The sequence below is a fragment of the Acomys minous genome (assembly GCF_964271855.1).
Source record: "Acomys minous genome assembly, chromosome: 5".
NCBI lineage: Eukaryota > Metazoa > Chordata > Mammalia > Rodentia > Muridae > Acomys > Acomys minous.
In genome coordinates this window covers 62,640,484-62,660,631 of record NC_140494.1, presented here as the reverse complement: position 1 = coordinate 62,660,631, position 20,148 = coordinate 62,640,484, and the positions used below count along the sequence as shown (strand labels likewise).

Below are 20,148 nucleotides of genomic sequence, written 5' to 3'. Positions count from 1 at the left end.
TACATATAATTTTAATATTTCTTTTTAAACCATTATCTTTCCTCCCATCCACACTCTGAAATCTTAGTAGCAATGACAAATTACTCATTCACTTATTCATCATGAGATTTTTAGATCTCTTTCACAGAACAAAATTAAACTGCTTTTGCTACCATAAAAAGTCAAAATAAGTGTATTATAGAAGGATTGGTGTCACCATAGATATATACAAAAAATAGCTTGGCAATTCCATAACCAGAACGATTTCTTCTTACTTGCAAGATCAAGGAAGAATATTTGGAAAAAATTATATTTGAGTCAGGCTCAGCCATGGATGCGTATGAAGGGAAAGTGCACACAAATAAGTCAGGGCGATGAGAGCTGGGACGTGTGATGGGCATCAAATACACCCTTTGTGGTCTGTAGTGTATGGAGAGGACCTAGAAAAGATAAAATCTTAAAGGATTGGAGACTCTAACCATGTGTAGTGCTTCCAGTTCTAATTAAAGAGTCGTCACATCCCGGCAAAACTGTCTGTGCAGCAGAGCACAGTGGAAGGCTGTCCTCCATTCAGACAGTCTAGGAAGAAGCACTTAAACCCACATGAGAGCCTCTATCACCCACCCATAGCCATTGGCCTCTTTCTTACTAGCTCCTTTCACCATATGATTTGTCCATTTGGATCCCACCACCTTTGAAGAATGATCATCAACCAGGTGGTGGTGGTGCACGGCACGCCGTTAATCCCAGCACTAGGGAGGCAGAGGCAGGAAGATCTCTGTGAGTTTGAGGCCAGCCTGGTCTACAGCGCAAGCTCCAGGGCAGTCAGAGCTACACAGAGAAACCCTGTGTCAAAAAAAATCCCCCCAACACAAACACACACACAGAGAGGAGGGGACGGGGGAGTGATCATCAGCAACAGGAAGATGAGTTTAAGACAAAAGTTAGGGATTAGGAATCCTTTCAGAAACACAATGGCCTTTATTTGTGAAAGTCAGCATGATCACATTTGGCATTCTGCATTTTCTTTGAGTCTCAAAACAGCCCCAGAAGAAAGGCATTACAATTTCTCCTTTGCAGATGGGGAGAATGGCTGAGAGAGGTTAATTTCAAACACTATCCCAGGATATTAGAGGAGTGTTGCTTCCCATAGGAAAGTCTAGAATTCTTTCTTTTATAACTATTCTTTACTCTTAGTTTGTTTTCAGTCAAAACCACAACTTTCCGGGACGCATTCATCTGAGGAAACCCTAGCCAGAAAGGCAGATGAGGGAATGAGAGGTAAGGTGAGTTGGCATTGATGGGAATTGGTCAGAAGAATTTAAATGGTGGCATCACTGTTCACTTTAGCCTTACCTCAACCTTTCTAATGTAACAGGAGGTACTGTCAGAACATAAGAGAAGCTAACTGAATTAGTGGCCCAGAAGCAATAAAACTCATTTGATGGGAAAACCAAGGCAAATCACAATATTCTCAAATTTGACAATTAATTTCTGAGCTTCCATAGCCATTTGTAATCCATCAGTACCTTCTATTGCTCCTAGAACAGGCAGCACAAATGGAACATACAGTAGGTCTCAAGATTAAACAGAGACGAGGAAACATTTTATTTATATATATATATATATATTTTTTTTTTTAATTGATGGTGCATTTAAAGTGTCTGGTGAAAAAACCACCTTGAATAATTAAAGCATGAACTCATCCCTCTCTGTCTCTCTTTGTCTCCTGTCCCTGTGTCACTCTGTTTCTCTCTGTCTTTGTCTCTCTGTCTGACTGTTTCTCCTCCTCCTCCTAGTTTTCTTCTTCTCCTTCTCCTCCTCCTTCTTTTCTTCTTTTTTTTTTAATCAAAAGACTAGAATATCTAATAGAAACCAGGCAGAAACTGGGTAAAAGAACCCATTCAATCAATGTCTCCCTTGGACTAGACGTCTCATGGAAATAACTGTGAACTCTTCTTGGAAACTCTAGATGTTCCTATTTCATCTCTAAACACAAAGGAAGAATAAGACACTGTCTAGCTCCAAATCCCAATGACCAGACTGTAGTATCATAGAGTTTATTTTCCATCTTCCTTCTGGCTAGACACTGCTCCTGGAAGTTTTCTCCTGCACTCTCACACTTGCATTCAGATTGTGTGTATAAAAATGACACAACATTTTTAAATGCCCTGGTCTTCCTATGAGAGGTAATTACATAATATGGTTCAATACACTGCTATGTTCATCACAGTTTTACACTTCATGAAGCCAAAATCTAAACATCAAATTTTTACAGGATGGAAAAACGTTATGTGTGGAGAAAAATAATTTATTCACTCATCCATCTATCTATTCATCTCTTTTCTAAATATATCTATTTGTATGGCATTTTGCAAGATGCTGTGAGCAACTCTTGAAAAGTAATTACAGAGTACAACTTGCAGGCATATTCAAGGGTTGTACACAAAACTTCAAGGTCAGCACAGGAATGGCCTAATCCATGAGAACACACTACCAGGTTGGGCTTCATTAAACTCAGGCTAATAAGGTGGCGACAAGGGCTTTGTGTGGTTATGTGCATTTGTAATCACAGTACTCAGAGTGCAGAGGCAGGAGGATCACCACAAGTTAAAGGCTAACCTGGTTTCATATTGAGTTTGAGACCAGGCAAACCTGCGCAGTGAGACCCTATCTCAAAATAAATCCACAGTTCATTAATTAATTAGTTAATAAAAATAAATAATAATAAATAAAATGACGATTACAACACTCATGACATATGTTAATAATGTCTCATCTATGTATCATGGCCATATGATTCCCAGGTAGATATAGAATAAATCATCTCTTCTCCAAAGTCATTATGTCTCTGGCACAACTATTTATGTATTTTAATGTAAAATGTCTGTGTTGTTTATTATATTATGATGTCTAAGTGTACACATTATACAAAGTCACATTTAATTTACATGCACTTATGCATTACATGTATACATGGTAGTCAGAAAAAGGACCTGTGTCATTCTAGATTCCCACATTTCTCAACGAAATGAATTCCCATATTTCTCAATGAAGTGAATTTACTTCTCTACACATGGTACACTATAACTTTTTCTTTAAAATAAATTTTCAGTGCCCCAAATTCTAGGCTGAGGAAAGATTAAGTTCAGTTAGTCTCAGCGTTTAAAGGCTCACAGACTTCCAAGAAGAGAACCTTATGTGCGCACCAGCCTGCTTTCCCAGCCTTCTTAGAGTTCCTTGACGTCTGCAAACCTGGGCCCACCTCCCAAGAGGCTCCCACTGTGGTCCCTTTCCAAACAGTAACCCAGGCCACTGTGGAGGATGCAGAAGCTACTGAAACCATGAAAAACCTCCTTTTAGAACAGGATCTCACTAGGTAGCCCAGGTTAGCCTGAACTCTTGATCTTTTTGGCTCTACGTCTTCATGCTAGGATTTCAGGTGGAGGCCCTACATCCAGTTCAGGACTTCCACTCTTAATGTAAGCACTGTAATCTGGTTCCCAATACGCAAGAGCTATCAATCTGGGGAAAACTACAGCTATTTTGCTGTTGTTTGTTTGTTTGTGTAATTTATGTATGAGTTCTTTGTCTGCATGTATGTCTAAACACCAGAAGAGGGCATGGGATTGCGTTATTGCTGGTTGTGAGCCACTCAGGACTTGTGGAAAAGGAGCCAGTGCTCTTTACCACTGAGACTCTGATCCAGAGAATCTATACTGGGAGAGAGACGGTCACCAGGTCGATGCTAAAGCAAGAGGTTTATTGTTCCAGTGCGCTGGGGTCCACCCTCACACAGGAGTGAGGCGACCTGAAAAGAAGAATTTTAGGGTTTTTATATTCTTAGGCTGGACAAATTTTGGTCACAGTCCTGGAGGGGTTGGGTAGGTGAGGCTGTGGAAACTTCACAGTTCCTTAGGCAGGTTGGGTGGAGACTGAGTCTCCAGGGAAATTGTTTTATCTCAGCTAATGGCTCCGGTGGAGTTTCTGGAAACTGCTAACAGGTCTAGTTTATGGCAGTGCGTGGTCATTCCTGCAACGCAGGAAGAAGTGAAGTCACCTGGAGACAAGTTCTCATACAGAACACGGTATTAAATGCAGAATATAAATTACATATAGGATATGGCATTAATTTTGCCCCTACAAGCCATCTCTTCAGTTCCAAGCTCCAATTTTCACTCTCCAGAGAGGAGCATTGAACTGCTCTTCTGAGGTGACGCCATATTCTGCCAAACCCCCAGGAAACATCTCCATTTCACACAAGGCTACCTTAGTTCCTCTACAGGTTAAAACTTAGGAAATTCTTCCCAGTGCCCAGGATTTTGAGACAGGAGAATTGAGATTTAGGAGCCAGCCAGCTCAACATGGCAAAGCTTTATTTAAAACAAAAATGTGTTTAAATAAAAAAAAACATGCAAAAATTTAAAACCTAAGAAAAACAGTCACTTTCCCCTGGGGCTAAGGGAAATCCAGATTTAAGAAAGGGTTGCTTCCTATTTGAAGGAGGGTGGAGACATCTTGCCCATCTTTTTTCTGAATCAGAGATAATTCTTTTCACTAGTATGCACTGGCACTAACCATACACTTGTGCATCTCTGAATTTGTTATCCACATATGTGTTAATCTATCTCTTTACCTGTTTTTTTTCCTTTCTACCCACATCACAGAAAACTTAGAATAAATAACTTGTCATATTTAGTCATCGAGAAATTGCCTCCATGTTTCTTAGAAATATTGCAAAATTAAAGAAGTGTGGTAGGAAAAAAAAGTCTTCAGAATTCATTTAGTCAGTATTCCTTAATTTTAAATTTCTCATATCATATTGACAATTTGTATAATATATGCCATGTTTTTTTTCTTGGTATGCATTTAAATTAAGCTTTTGGTTTCAGTAATGTTTTATCTTCAGAGTAAGTCACAATAAATGAAAGACTGTTTACCAATCTGCCTGAAAATACACTTTGGGACATGATTGTGCTATTAGTACACACTGAATTGCTTTGTAGTCCAGGCTGGCCTCAGACTCATCACCTCCGTCTCCTAAGTTCTGAGATTTGGGCATATGTCACCACACTCAGCTCAAGACATAAAATTTTAAAACAAAGTTTAAATATAGTTTTTATTCTAGTTATTGCAGAATGTAAAGACTTCTACTTGTCCTACCTGTTTGTATGTATGTATGTATGTATGTATATGATATATATATATATATATATATATATATATATATATATATATATATATGTTTTGTTTTGTTTTTCGAGACAAGGTTTCCCTGTATCACCCTGGCTATCCTGGACTCACTTTGTAGACCAGGCTGGCCTCAAACTCACAGAGATCCACCTTGCTTCTGCCTTCCCAAGTGTTGGGACTATAGGTGTGCACCACCATGCCCAGCTTACCAGAAGGAATTTAAAAGGAAATCACTCTTTATTTCCCATAATCCAAGCCTATAGCCATGTGTCTCTCAGGTCGTGGTGGCACACACCTTTAATCCTAGCACGCAGGAGGCATAGGCAGGTGGATGTCTTTGAGTGTGAGGCCAGCGTGGTTCCATGTCAGCCAGGGCTATATAATGAGACCCACAAAACAATAAAGAAGCCTGCCCCAGGCTTCCAGACCTAGTTTGGTTCTTTAACTTTGCTAACATACAACTGAGTCCTAGAGAAAATGACCTTGTCCCTGGTAGAGCCAGCAATAATTTGTTGGCCTCTTGACTTTACATTCCATACACTTGTTGATCAAAGCCCAACCCATCAGCTCTCATATAACCACCCATCCATCTGTGCCCTCTCTCTGGAAGTGGACTGCAAGCTGGCAGTGAGCTCGGGATACAGTCTTGCATATGGTGTCTTTCTCTCAACAGATGCCATATTCCAAGGGGAAGTTTGACTTGTTGTGGTATACCTGTGGTGTATCACCAGGAAGTCTTCATGTTGACTCTAGATGAGGTTAAGTGAGCCTCAGTTAGGACACTGTTCAAAGGCTTTAGGGACTGACCGCCTTCAACCGGAAAGGCCACCTGATGCCATGGGGAAGGAAAGGTATGAAGGTTCATAGATACGGCTTTCAGCAAGGCAAGACACACAGTAAGACCTTCACATAGAACCACAGGACCAGAGGACATAGCTGTTATGAGAGCATACATACACGGAGAACCAAAGACCAGAGGACACAGCTGTTATGAGAGCATACATACACGGAGAATCAAAGAGTAATGGGGGAAGCAAAAGAGGATGACAATAACACTTGTCCCAAAGACTGCAGCTGCTAAGAAAGGGCTCTGTGGCTATGGAAGGCCAGTGCAGCACAAAATAAAAATAAACCAGCTGAGTGGTGGTGATGCACACCTTTAATCCCAACACTTAGGAGGCAGCAGCAGGTGGATCTCTGGGTTTGAAGTTAGCCTGGTTTACAGAGTGAGTTCTAGTACAAGCAGCGCTACCTGGCTACCGAGAGAGAACTTGTCTAGCAAAACAAACAAACAAACAAACAATAATCTTCAGCTTGGGCCTGCCTAGCCTGCCTGTGCTGAAATCATGTGGGTGCCCTGAGCATTTGCTAAGGGCAAGTGTCCATGTGGGTGTCCTGTATCAACCAACAATCCAAACCTCAGGCAAGTGAATAAAAATGATGAAGCCATCTACCCTGGAAGATGAGTTGGATATGTGTCCAGTCAACCTGACAAAGAATGCCCTTTCATCCCATATAGGAACTTTTCTTTTCTTTCTTTTTCTAGCTGGCCTCCGGGCCAGTTTGTTTGCATGGACTTATGTTTCCAAGAAAAGATATTCGTTGGGTAATAGCCATCTACAATTTCCCCCTCATTGCCATTTTACCATAAATGGGAGAGAACTCTGGGCAGCTGTTTTGGCAGAATCAGTTAGTTCAGGACACTATTTTTGAAAGAAAGAATGAACTAATGAAAGAAAAAAACAAAGAAAGAAAGAGGAAAGAAGCCCTAGGAGTCTCTTGACATAGGAGTCTCTTGACCTAGGAGTCTCTTGACCTTCTCCGTACTTTTCGTACCTCTTGCAGCTTCCCACGCATCCCTACTCACACTCCTTCTCTGGACTTGCCTTATTTTTCTTGGAGATATTCGTTCACATATCAACCAAACACAGAAGTTGGCACTGATATGCCAGAGCCTTCCAGGGCCCCTGGAGAGGACTTGCAGCTATGTCACAAGGAGAAGATGTCCAAGTTCACTCCTAGAGAACTAATTAGCCTCCAATAGCAAAATGGAACAACCTTGGTGTTAGAACAAGGGTCGTGAGCCAAACTCCTCTGTAAGGCTCATTCCACGAGAAATCAGTCTTTCCCATGCTTGTATTAAGAACCTAAATGTTCTATCACCTAATAGAATTTCTTATTTTTTTAATAGAATCTTTTGAATGGTGGGCCAGTGACATTAATGCCAACAATTACCTATGATCTTTTATAGAGCCCACATTTGCAGAGCTAATGTTGAAGACATTTTGAATGATTCATCAGGTATTTTCCTGAAATACTTTAAAAGTTTAAACATGAATGTGAAGTGCATATTACTTGTCCATGTATACATAATGGTAACATAACTGGTAACTGATCATTTCAGTGTGTTCTTAACTTCACATTGCTGGCCGACTTCCCATAGACCGCGGTGGTGATTGAAATGACCGCCATAGGCTCATGGATTTGATTGCTTGGTCACCAGAAGTGGCACTATTAGGAGGCATGTCCTTGTTGGAGGAGATGTGTCACTGGGAATGGTCTTTGAGGGTTCAGAAGTTCAAGCCAGGTCCAGGGACTCACTCTCTCCTCCTGCTGCCTGCTGCTGTAGAACTCTCAGCTCCCTCTCCAGCACCATGGCTGCCTGCATGCCGCCATGCTTCCTGCCATGATGATAATGAGTTTAACCTCTGAACATGCAAGCCAGTCCTAGTTACCTGCTTTCCATTATAAAAGTAGCTGTGGTCATGGTGTCTCTTCAGAGCAATAGAAACTGTGACAAAGACAACCACTGACAGCTAAAAAAGTTGTAGCCTAACTGGGATCTTTTAGCAGTGTTTCTGGTAATATCTGTGTGTTCTAAAGCTTGAGAGTGTTGTTTGAACTTCTAAGACTGTAATTCCTGAATAGTCCGTAAAGCCCATAGATGAGAGATATCAGGTATAAGGCGCCCACAGTAGGGCCTGTGTTTACTCACTTGGATAATTAGTATATGGATCACCAGAGGAGGTCATGGGAAACAAAAAAGGCATGGAACATCAGATTCTACCCTTGGCGTAGGTCTTAAAGGGGAATAAAAAATCAGTCAAAGCGAGGTAGGCAATGTTCATCCAGCTTAGCTAACCAAGTAGTAGGTCTGACCTGGCCAGTGGCACATGTAACAGAATTCAGGGCTGGGAGACTTCTTGAGTCACCTAAACAGTAAACAGGAGAGTATTTCTGAGTGACTCTGTGGTTTAAAAAACTCAACTCTTTTTAAAAAATATTTTTATTTATTTTTTGAGAATTTTATATATGTGTTTGATGCTTTCTGAGAATTTCATATTCACATGTGTTTGATGTGTCTTGATCGTATCTACTCTCAACTCCTCTCTGCACTCACTTGGAACCCCCACAATGTATCTTCACATACCTATACCTTCATATACTCCTCTTTTTTATAGCTTACTGAATCTGGTCAGTGCTGTCTTCATGCACATGGGTATGGGGCCGCGCACCAGAGAATGGGATACCTATCAACAGACACACCTGGAAAGACGTGACCTCCCTTTGACGAACAGCATCAACTGCCAATAGCCCCTCAACTAAAGATGCAGCCTTATGAGCTCATCTCCCATCTATATGGTAGTGCTGCCCAGCTTAACCTTGTGAAAGGCTCATATTGACAATTATAGCTGCTTTGAGCCAATGATTCAATGGATCATTGCATGTTCAGAATATAGCATTTCACAGCATTCTTCTCTATCCTCCTGCTCACACATTCTTTCTGTCCTCTCTTCCCCTATGCTTCCCGAGCCTTGGAGGGTTTGTTACAAACGTCACATTTAGGGCTAAACAGGCAACAATTACTCACTCTTAGTACTCTGACCAGTTTGAAGATTTTGGTACCCACTGCAAAAAGAAATTTTTATGAGCAATGTTGAAAGCAGCAGCAGTCTACCCATATTTAACTGGCAATGATCTAGAAAGCTGGAATAAAAGTTGAAATAATAAGGCCAAAAGTTAGTCATGGGGCAAAGTAGACATGACAGAAGTGAGGAGGGGACAGTCACAATTGGCTCAAACCACCTCAGCCATCCATCTTGCACATCCTAGATACTGAAAATAAAGCAAACCTGGTCTCATTGCACTGCCCATCAATGGAGCAAACTTTCTATTACACTGAATGTATTAACCAGACTCACTCTGGGTCTCTGTGAGCTGAGAATGCAGGTGGAAATTCTCTGTGTGGTACGGTATGGTAGGAAGCAATAGTTGTAATCTTAGAGAATGATAGTTGGAGATTACTCATGTCCCCCGCCACACACACACACACACACACACACACACACACACACACACATACACACACACACACACACTCCTCATTCTCTTTCCAATACCTTCTTGCAAGGCCCTACCCACTTCAAAGTACCAATGATTTCTAGAAACCCTTTGGTTATACATAACGTTTGCTTTCTGATGTTTATATCTGAGTGTGTCTGTCAGTAACTTAGACTCCCAAAGCATCCGTCTTACAACCACTACCCCCACGTTTTGTTAGCAGCCTTTGAGATTCCTTTGAATCTTAAAGAGGCTTTGTCTCTTAGACTTAGCACTGTGTGTGTGTGGCTCCTACCAATACTTCCAATTTGCGTTTGACGTCCTGCATGGCTCCACCTTTCCCCCTGGGTTTGCGCATTCTTCCTTGGCCTCTTGTAGCCGGCAAATAACCTTCCAGACACTGAGATACACATCTCCCAAACAGGCAGCCAACAGACGGATTGGAAAATCAACTGAGCCAAACAGCTGCAGTGAGACAGTCAGACAACCCAACCTGATACATGCGTAGGAAATTATCGCTTTTCTAAAAAGTACAGAACCGCAGTGGAAGTCAATACTATAAGCTTACCTAATCCAACTCTGATTTTAGAGACAGGAAAATAGTCTAGCAGTTGTATCATAATTGCACCGCTCATAAGTAGAAGAAGAAGCTAACAAGATCAGCGTTCCCTCTTCCTTAGTAGGACTTTGCTATGTGTAGAAGGTAGGAGCTTATACATAAAAATAGCCAACTAGCCAGGCAGAGGTGGCGCGCACCTTTAATCCCAGCACTCGGGAGGTAAAGGCAGGTGGATCGCTGTGAGTTTGAGGCCAGCTTAGTCTACAAAGTGTGTCCAGGACAGTCAAGGCTACACAGAGAAACCCTGTCTCAAAAAAAAAAAATCCAATTACAGTGGCTATTGGAAGCAAAAGCGATGGGAGGGTAAGTAGCTGCTTTCTTAGCACAGAAATGAGGCCAAACACTAGCTGCAGACTGTGGCAGAGGCTGTGGCCAAGACCATATCAAAGCAGCCACAGGAAGAAGTGTCACAGAACCCCCAGGGAAGCTAAGGTGACTGTGATCAGGTACACACAGAAAGTATTGTACATAGACTTAAAAATAGTTGCCCGCGGACTGGCAAGATGGCTGAGAAGGGTCAGTTTGTTTCCCATGTAACTCTTCTGCCTGCCTTCAGTGGCCAGGACTCACCACGGAAGGGGAGAACCGGCACCTTCTGCCTGAAAGGGGTTTTGGGTTTTTTTTAGTTTTGTTTGTTTGTTTGTTTTAGGTTTTTCAAGGCAGGGTTTCTCTGTGTAACAGTCCTGGCTGTCCTGGACTCTCTTTTGTATACCACGCTGGCCTTGAACTCACAGAGATCTGTCTACCTCTGCCTCCCAAGTGCTGGGATTAAAGGCGTGCGCCACCACACCCAACTTCCCTGACTTTCATAATGTGTGCTGTGTTGCATGCATCCTTGTGCATGCACACAAACACATTTTACACCCTCAAAAGTAATAACAAATAGAATTTTAAAAAATAAACAAATTGCGTTTTGTGCCCTCAGAATGTAGCTTGGTGGGCCCAGCATTCCATTTCAAACGTGAAAGAGAAAAGGCAGCATTGCTGTGTATGACACACACACTAGTAATCTTGGCACTCAGGAGACTAAGGCAGGCCTAGCTGGGCTCAAGAAACTGTGCGGACAATTGAGAAAGAAATCATTTGTGTTGTGGTGTAAATTAGTAAGAGAAAAGGATGTAAAAACATCTTATTCTTACCAAACAGAGACCACAATGTAGAGCTGATGCATGATAGATTGCTCTCAGGTGTGCTTTAAAATGCAGATAAGCTCCAGAGCTGGGGACTTTAGCAAACTCTGTTCGGTGGCAGTGGAGGTGGTAGGATTTGTTCATTATTTGATTGATGAATTTACCATTGCTCTACCACACCCACGATTTTGATGTTCCTAAAAGTACATAGGAGTTTAATAAAGACCTGCTTTATGTTCATGGGTTTTATGATCTATGTATGCCTATGGGTCTATGATGATGCAATTCTTAAAATAAGACCTTAAATTTCTAAAAATTTAAATATAAAATAAAATGTCAGGATTACTATATGGCATGTATAGTAACATTAAGCATCTCTGCTGAAACATTGGCTTATTGAATTACTATCGAGTCAGAAATGAGAAGGAGGGTTAAGGCTGCCAGAGATGGGGAGCAGAGACTCATACAATGAATGACTTTCATTTCCTTACTGTGACACATGGAACGACCACAGTTCAGTAATTGGACGGACTTCCTGTAATCCTAGTTCCTGACAGCACCCAGCTTGTCAGCACCTGAGCCCTCATATGACTCAGTTAGGAGAATTTCAGAGCAGAATAAAAGGGCAAATTGTGTGGGGTCCTTAACACCTGAAACTGGAGCTGCATAGATCTAAACCAAGGACAAAGCCAGCCAGGCACACGGTGGGGTCGGAGATGTGGGGGGGGGGTGTGCGTGCGAGCTCACACACGTACACACATACATACACACACATACATATACTGGGACCAACCACTGTTCCTCCTTTGTCCTTTTCTGCCCCATATGTAAAAACACATGCATATTTTCAAGGCAGAGAATAGTTTAAAATTCTGTGAGAATGTTGTAAACTGTTGCTGTGAATCACTCCAAAGCCATCCAACAGGCGGCCTCCCTCTCCCTTTCCAGTAAGTGTTATTCCAGTTCATGATTGTACTTGCTGGCTCCCGAGAGCTCCCTGGGAACAACTTGGACCTGGCAAGACAGGCCTTTGAGGTAATGGCCTTCCCTTGCCTGCTGGAAAGAAGCATTTTCAACTCCAGAACAAATATCATCTTTTGCATTTCAGTTGTTCGTTTTTATTAACCAACTGCATCTGCTGAAAACGTCTTGACCTTAATACTAGAAACTCCATTTGACTCCATTTCTCTGTGTCAGGAGTTCAGCTGCCCATATATTGGTCCACAAGCACGTATGGCACCCCCAGCTTGTTCTCAGCCTGCAGAGATGCCATTCTTAAATAACTAGTTGGATTGAATTGTAAGACTCTGTACACAGGCATCAATTAGTATGTGAGGTTGGATGACAAAGTCAGGTAGACATTCAGATTCTAAACAACCACTTTGATGATACATTAGTCATGTATAGTTGCCGTGCCACAGAGCACTCCAAGCAGGGATGGTTAGCCTTCTTACAGAACAAGCTTTGGCTTACATGCCTGGATCTTCAAAGAAAAACATGGCTCTGTGTTCTAAACAGACATGTAAGGTTGATACGTGTGACGTGTACAAAATTCTATAGGTGGATTTTAAATATGAAATAGTTGCGTGATAAAAGTTTATTTTTTTTTCTCTTTTCAAAGTGAAATCACTTCCCTGGTTTGTTCGTCTTGAATCTTCTTCTGGTGGCAGTCACGGGAGAGGGTGTTTCTAAGGGGTAAGTCTGGGCCTAAGAACACTTGAGTGAGACTGGTAATAATTCTGCTGACATGGCGAAGACACCTTAATCATTCTTAGAAAATAGTTTTCAGGGTTGGATTAAGCAGGTTAAATTTAAACCTCGCACAAGACAGACTTCCCATGCCCCGACTTATCTGCCATACATTTCCATGTTGTGCCAGTGCTCTCGTTAGCCAACACTGAAACAGAATTACACCTGCAAGAGATTTGTTGGGGAGAGAAAACAAGACAAGGTAAGAAGATCCCTTACCATGGTAACGTAGGCCTGGTGCCCTGGAAAGAGAATGGGAAGGAAGGGAACTAGGGAGAAAAGTCTCCAATAGCATCAGAATTCTGAGCGAACCTTGGCTAGCTCAGTAGAAACTTCTTGGCCCTTTTGGAAAGTCCAATTTCTCCCAGAGAGCACTCTGTGTTAAAATTCTTCATCCTCGGCTAACATACTGTGCTCAGTCACGGTGTTGGAGTAGAGCTCAGAGATGATGCACAGAGTAGATGCTCACAATGAGCACGGTTCTAGATTCAGATGAACATCACCCAAGGCTGCAGACAGAGGTGCTCTCTGCAGCGTTCATGTAAAACACACTTCACTGGCCACCACTCTATAAGCACACGCATCATCAGAACCAGTTTGTTAGATGCATTTGATCCTTCATTTATCATGGAGCTGCTACAAGATGGCAGGCATCATGCTCAGTGTTTTAAACTCTACGGGGGCAAAAAAAAAAAGGTCTCCGCCCTCATATACTATGTTATACATGCCATTAATGTCCTTGACAATACTGGCTTAGAACTGAGCACTCCCTCAGCTAAAGATATGCCGCCTGTGATGGCTAAAAAAAAAAAAGCACTATTTTCAATGTTAATCCATTACGTCTATCTCCAAATTTAAGTTAGTTTCAAATTCTTTGGTTTTTTGTAGTGAGGGGGTGTCCAAAACAAGGTTTTCTTTGTATAGTTCTATAGACTATGTCTATAGACCAAGCTGGTTTCAAACTCCAAGATCTGCCTTCCTCTGCCTCCAGAGTGCTGGGAATAAAGGCATGTGTCACTACCTCCTGGCTTCATATTCTTGTTACAATGTGTGCAGACACTGGGCATGGTTGTGCACACTTGTAAACCTTGTATAGGAAAAACCAATCTGGGGCTCGGAGCAAGATACCATTTCAACAACAACAAAAGAATCTGAAAGGAAATTAATGACAAACATGCAAAGTAATTCTAGCTGTTCTTGACATGGTTTTTAAGTGAGCATTGGTTTCATGGCAGTCTCAGTACATGTCACCATAAACATTGCATCAACATGTGTTTGTGAATGGCTTCTTCAAGACTGAACGGCAAATAATGTAAGAAGTGACTGAAACATGTGTAGGGATATGATACATGTAAGCCAAAGGTAGGTCAACTGGTCTACCTTTTACACCAGCGCATGCTCATTTCTTTGTTACAGTTTGGCATGCCAACAATGTTAGTCCATTTTATGGATTAGCTTCACCAAGACTCTGTTTCGTAAGGCATAAATCAATTGCTTTTCTGCTTGTTGAATATGCTGTGGCATGTCATGACAGGATGCAAGATCACTAAAGGTGGAATATAGCCAAAAAATGGAAAATGCTAAATTTGTCTGTGGATGTGGTAAAGTGGAAAAGGCACAAGTAGCAACATCATCAGTGAGATGAATGGTGACAGTGAACTTGATCTGCTCAAATCACAAAGGAATCAGCTACTTCTGAATATATTTTGTCATTTCCCCTAAGTTGTAATTAGAAAGATATGAAAAATACACATACTTTACATAATAGTTAAAATACGTTAATACCAGCTAATCTGGGTAAACATCATAGGCAGTTTCCATTGATTTTCTCCAGTTTGTCCTAACATGAAATTATACATATGAAAATGCATTTGGGCTACCTCTTCTATTGTTAGAAACCAAAAATCCTCCTTTGTTGATCCATATGTTAACCCATTTCTTGAGCTCAACCCATGCCTCTCTGTCCAGTGTGTCATGGTCAGACTATTTTTTTCCCAACCTCTAACCACTGTAGGTAGCCATCTATAGTGAACATATGTTAGGTGTTTTCCATGCAGCATCAAATGTAACACCATATCCTACATGGCATCTCGATTCTACTGTTATCCTCACTGCATTAATGAATCTATCAAGGATCAGAAAGGCTGGTTAACTTACACAGCTAGAAGGCAGACAAGCTGGATTTCATAACTTGATATGACTGACATGAAAGTCAATCAGATTGGATGGATAGTTTGGGAAGGGAGCTATCAACTATATTCCAAAATTTATCATAGAACGTGAGTCTCCTTTTCCTTGGGGGAGCTGTTGGCCACCATCCCATGAAGGTAGGAGGAGCAGAGAACATGGCACACAGCTTGGAAAGCCAGTATCACGAAGGAAATGACCTCTGGGAACCACTTTAGGGAGCTCGTTCAACTTTTTCCGGGGAGAACAATGGTTATATAATCATTGGGGGAGGGGGTCATGGGCACTCCCAGGATAGGTGTACATAACTGGTTGGAACTAGGCACTCCAAGGATGCTTAATTTGTGTTTGCCATTATGGTCCTATCATAAAGATGAGAGCACAGTACCTAATAATCCTATAGGCACAGGGAGGGGAGAGCTCGCGGGGAATTGTGTCAGAGATCGTATATCAGATGTGGTTGGGGCATCTATGCCTAAAGACACTCCCCAGATGAGGTGAAACAGAGAGTAGGAGGCCCTGCTGGGGAGAGGGAGTCCTCCATCTAAAGCTGAGCTCAGAATGGCTATCTAGACGGGGAGAACTGTAATCTCGAACAGCAGGGTCCTTGCAAGAATAGAGATGGGTTCTTCCCAACATATATCGTTACGTGCTTAAAGCTTTGACCAGTCACTGCCATCAAGGAGCTCCTAATTAGCTTGGGTGTCTCACAGCACCTGAGCATCCTGTTTGTGTACATCCAGCTCTGTCAGATTCCTGAGTGAAATCAGTGGTGCATTTTTCTCTTTGCACAAAGAGCGTATGTCTCACTCACATGGCAAGTGGTCTCTTTCTGACGCCCTTGTTCCATATGCAAACAAATGATGCCAGTCTGCAGAAATGACCAGCTGTGCATCTTCAAATACAGATAAGGCCGGTCCTATTAAAATGTGTGGTTAGCTACCATGTATGGCACATTCATTTAATATATTACCTTCTCTGTGCCGAGGATCAGGCAAGATTCTGGAGATATAGAGAGTGAAATGGAAATGTTTCTTGGCTTCACAAACTCTTAGGGTGGAGTTGCAATATACGCAATAGGTATTACAAATACCTACAGTCTTACGGATACAACCTCTCATGAAGGGGTGCTTCATATAGATTAGGTATGACCTTTACAAAAACTCTGTGAGCTCTGGAAGATACATTGGCTCCCTTTCCCAGATGATAACTCAATGAGCTAAGAAAGGTTGAAGTACTTGTTACTGTTGTGTAGCTAAGAAGGACAAGGGCTGGGCCAAAAAGCACCTGCTTTCAACTAGGAGAGCCAGTCTTCCCATTATGTGATGAGATTCCCAGTGTGCTAGCTCTCTCCCTCTCTGCCTCCCTCCCCCAACCCCTTTCTCTTATAAATACTTACTCAAATATTCTGACTCATGGCCTAAGGAAACAACTCTTTTGTTCTTCGTATATCTTAGTATAGATGTGATCTCAATAACTGTATTTTTCCCGGCATTGCTTAAATAATCAAAACACTAACTGTCCCAAAAGCATCCATAAAAACCAAATACCATTATAGAATTAATATTGTACTCTGATTTTGCATTCCCCCAAATTCATGGTTAAGATGAATTATTATTGCTCTTGTAACCTGTGCATTTAGCGACAGAGCTGCCCCCTTCCATGTCCATGACATTTTCAGTAGTGACTGGAGTTGCCTTTGGCTTCTCATGAGGCAAAGCTCAGCTTTCTGGAAAATGCTGCCAATGGGTATGATTCAGTTGAAAACCAATTTGACTAAGCTGCTGTGAAAATTAAACCTCTGCCCATTTCAATATAACATAATAAAAAGAAAACACACAAGTATGCATAAAACAATTAACACCACGTCTGGCACAAGATTTGCTGAATAAGTTGGGAGTTAGACATTCCCACTTTGCCTGGCAAGGTTTCAGTGGATGCTTTAGGAGTAAAGCTTTCATTTTTAATTAGTAAAAGTATTATTAATTAACCAGCCCAGTTGCTGAACCAGAAGAGATCTATCAGAAATACAGTGACTTTGTCGAACTCTAAATAAAGCCAACTAGACTTGGCTTCGATGACTAAAAATATACCTATTCAATTAAAGAAAGAATAAAACAGTACAAAGCACCCGTGTCTCCTCCATATTCCCTGTGTGCCAGAAGACCGGAACATGTTAAAAGCCAATTTTCAGGATGCTGGATCAGGGAATGCAGAGTTTGTCACTCTTTTTAGCCCCGAAATACCTACTAGCTTCAATTAATTCAGTAGAATAAGAAAAAAAAAATGAGGACAGGTTTTCAGAGAAATAAGCAACATCTATATAAAAGATGGTCTGAACCCATGAGTGCCATGTTTGTGAACACAGACACTATAAGAGTGGTGTTTGCATGCACTTCTTAGGCTAATCAGATTCAAGGGCCTTGCCACTAATATTGGGGTTCTGTCATATTTGAGAGGCAGGTGTGAGTATATAGTTATAAACTGAAAGTCCTAGTAGCCAAAACCCACCACCACAGTGATTCTTAAAATGTGGACACCAGAAAAGCAGCTGTTGGATTACCTGGAAACTCACCTAAAATGCCGATTTTCAGGCCCAACCTCAGACACTGGGGTAACTCTATGATAACTCTGGGGAAATCTGCATCTTAGGTACTCCAGACAATTGGGGTGCAAGTCAAAGTTTGACTCCTCCATATAGGTCACCATCATCCACTCTGATTTATTCTCAGAAACATAAACGTGCTCCCTTTAGCTGAGGTGCCGTGGAATAGAAAGTTTAGTAACAAAGAGAAAAGCCAGGTTTGATGGCGGATTGACTCACTTGGTGGAAGCTCTGCAAGCCATTTCAAAATACAGAAAATTGGGCTCTGAACTGTTATGATGTTGGTATTGGCAACCAGTACTGCTGAGTTGCAGAGATGCACAGGGTCTTCCTGCTGTTTCCTTTCTGTTGAATTCTTTTCTGGCCTCTTGGAAATGTTCCTTTGAGGCTAGCCTGAAAATACCAACTCCTCTGTGTAAATGAGTTGTTTACCCTCCTGACCGTTTGTTAGAAAGCATTGGACTTTGCTGAATCAGGGATAATTGCTTTTGACAAGCATACACATGAAAACAGTAAATGATACTAAAAACACTTGGTGCAAGGCTCAAAACTTGGAACATTCTAGATTCTTCTTAATGGGTCATGCCATTTGGCACATCTTTGCGTATAATCTTAAACAAAGTCAGTGCAACCAAGAGAGTAATGAAAAGTGAGTACTAGAGGTTGAACAAAAATGAGATGTTATCCTGGTGAAACAACAGAAAACAGGGCACTTAGGAAACTGCATAGCTGGGGCTTTCAAATATACGAAGTTTTAATCTAGCCTATCATTTCTACTTATCTAGAAAGAAGAAGATGTTTAAAGAGAAAAACTGGGTTTGAGAAAGTGACTAGTTTTTGAATATTTCAAATGGGGACGGGGACAAAAACTACTTTTAAAATGTGTTATTTACCAAATGTAGTTCCTTCCCTTAACTGGTTTAACCTATGCCATTTCTTTTTTTGTTCTTTAATTATGAAAAATTTTAAATCACCCATATTAAATTGAAATCTAAAATCTCTTTCACTTCTTCGTTTCCATCTATCTGCACTCTCTAGAAATTTGTGTGCATAATTTTTGAGTATATTCTTTGTGTTTGAACCACATTTCTCCTATGATTTCACCGCTGTGTCAAACAGGACAATCATTAGATGGATGTGGGCCAGCTCTAGAGTATAGCCTTGACATCATCGGCATCATAGGGACAAAGTAACTTCAACTACATGTTGCCCAACCAGTGTTGGGCTGGTTCTTGTGTACTGGTCTACAGTCTAGATCAAGGTAGATGCATCAAATATTTGCCCGATTGATAATATTTATGTATTTGCCTAAGAAAAAAAGGACATAGTAGCCTTGCCTTGTGCTAATTCTAATGTGATTTAGGATATTTTCATTTGTCTTTACTTATTATAAACAGCTCTCCATGTCAGTTTGTATAGACACACTTCGTCCCTATAGAAGTAGAAGAGCAGTCATCCTATAAAGGATTGCACCATGATGGTCAAGTCTCTCTCCTGCTGATGGCTTTTGGATGGCTTCCATTCATAAATGGTCCTTCAAATCAGCCATGTTTACATCCTACTCCTCATGTGTGTTTGTATTTTGAAAAGATATATTGCTAGAGGTGGGTTTTTCTAGACAAAAAAAAGAAAGAACATTAGATAAGTTTTCATATACATCGACAAAATATTCTATTTAAAGAAAAGCAACAGCAAGTAAGGACTTCTTAGTGTCCTGTCACCAAAGAGAGATGCTTCCACCACATGTGTTGGTCACATGGATGCCCCTGTGTTGCAGGCCTGGGTACAGATGGCATCTATTCATCTGCTACTGAAAAAAAAAGTGGCATGCACAATGCTGTGGCTATTTTTAGAGAAGACATTAATTCGAGAGAACACCTATACACTGCCCTACTAAGTTACAATCAGGTTTGGCTTTGATCAAAAACTAAACTGCTGACTTGGAGAGCCATATAGCTCATGTTTAAATTTAATAGAGGAGAAGCAGAGCCCGGCCATTCACTCTGAGTGTCTCACAGAAAGAACGTGAAAGGCGGCTGAGACATCGTCTGTTCAGGCCTCAGCCTGGGATGCGCCTTGTCACGATTCATATGCCTCTCGGTCTCTAGTGTCCTTGGGGAGAAGGTAATGGACTGAATGCCCAGAGAAGTCGTGGTTGTTTTGGGTTGGAAATTGGTGGAGAAAGGGTTGCTACCCTCCACGTCCTGGCAGTGGACCTACAGGGTATGGCAGTGAGCCACCCATATATTATCGAAATAGGCGGAGGCTTAGCAGCAACCACATGTGCGGCAAGGTCACAACCCCCAGAAGAGCTCACTGTGCCTTCTCAAGAGGAACAGGGTTCC

The 20,148-nt window shown here is 41.5% G+C and overlaps 1 protein-coding gene across 2 annotated transcripts in view; it reads left to right on the top strand.

The window, feature by feature from the left end:
• Window positions 1–13,111: 13,111 nt before the first annotated feature.
• DAB2 (DAB adaptor protein 2) overlaps window positions 13,112–20,148 on the top strand; it is a 128,981-nt gene continuing 121,944 nt past the window's right edge. The window contains exon 1 of one of the 2 annotated variants that reach the window (XM_084783767.1): window positions 13,112–13,213. The gene's annotated coding sequence lies outside the window, so the exon portion shown is untranslated. The remainder of the gene's footprint in view (window positions 13,214–20,148) is intronic. The other variant, XM_084783768.1, reaches the window with a different exon arrangement.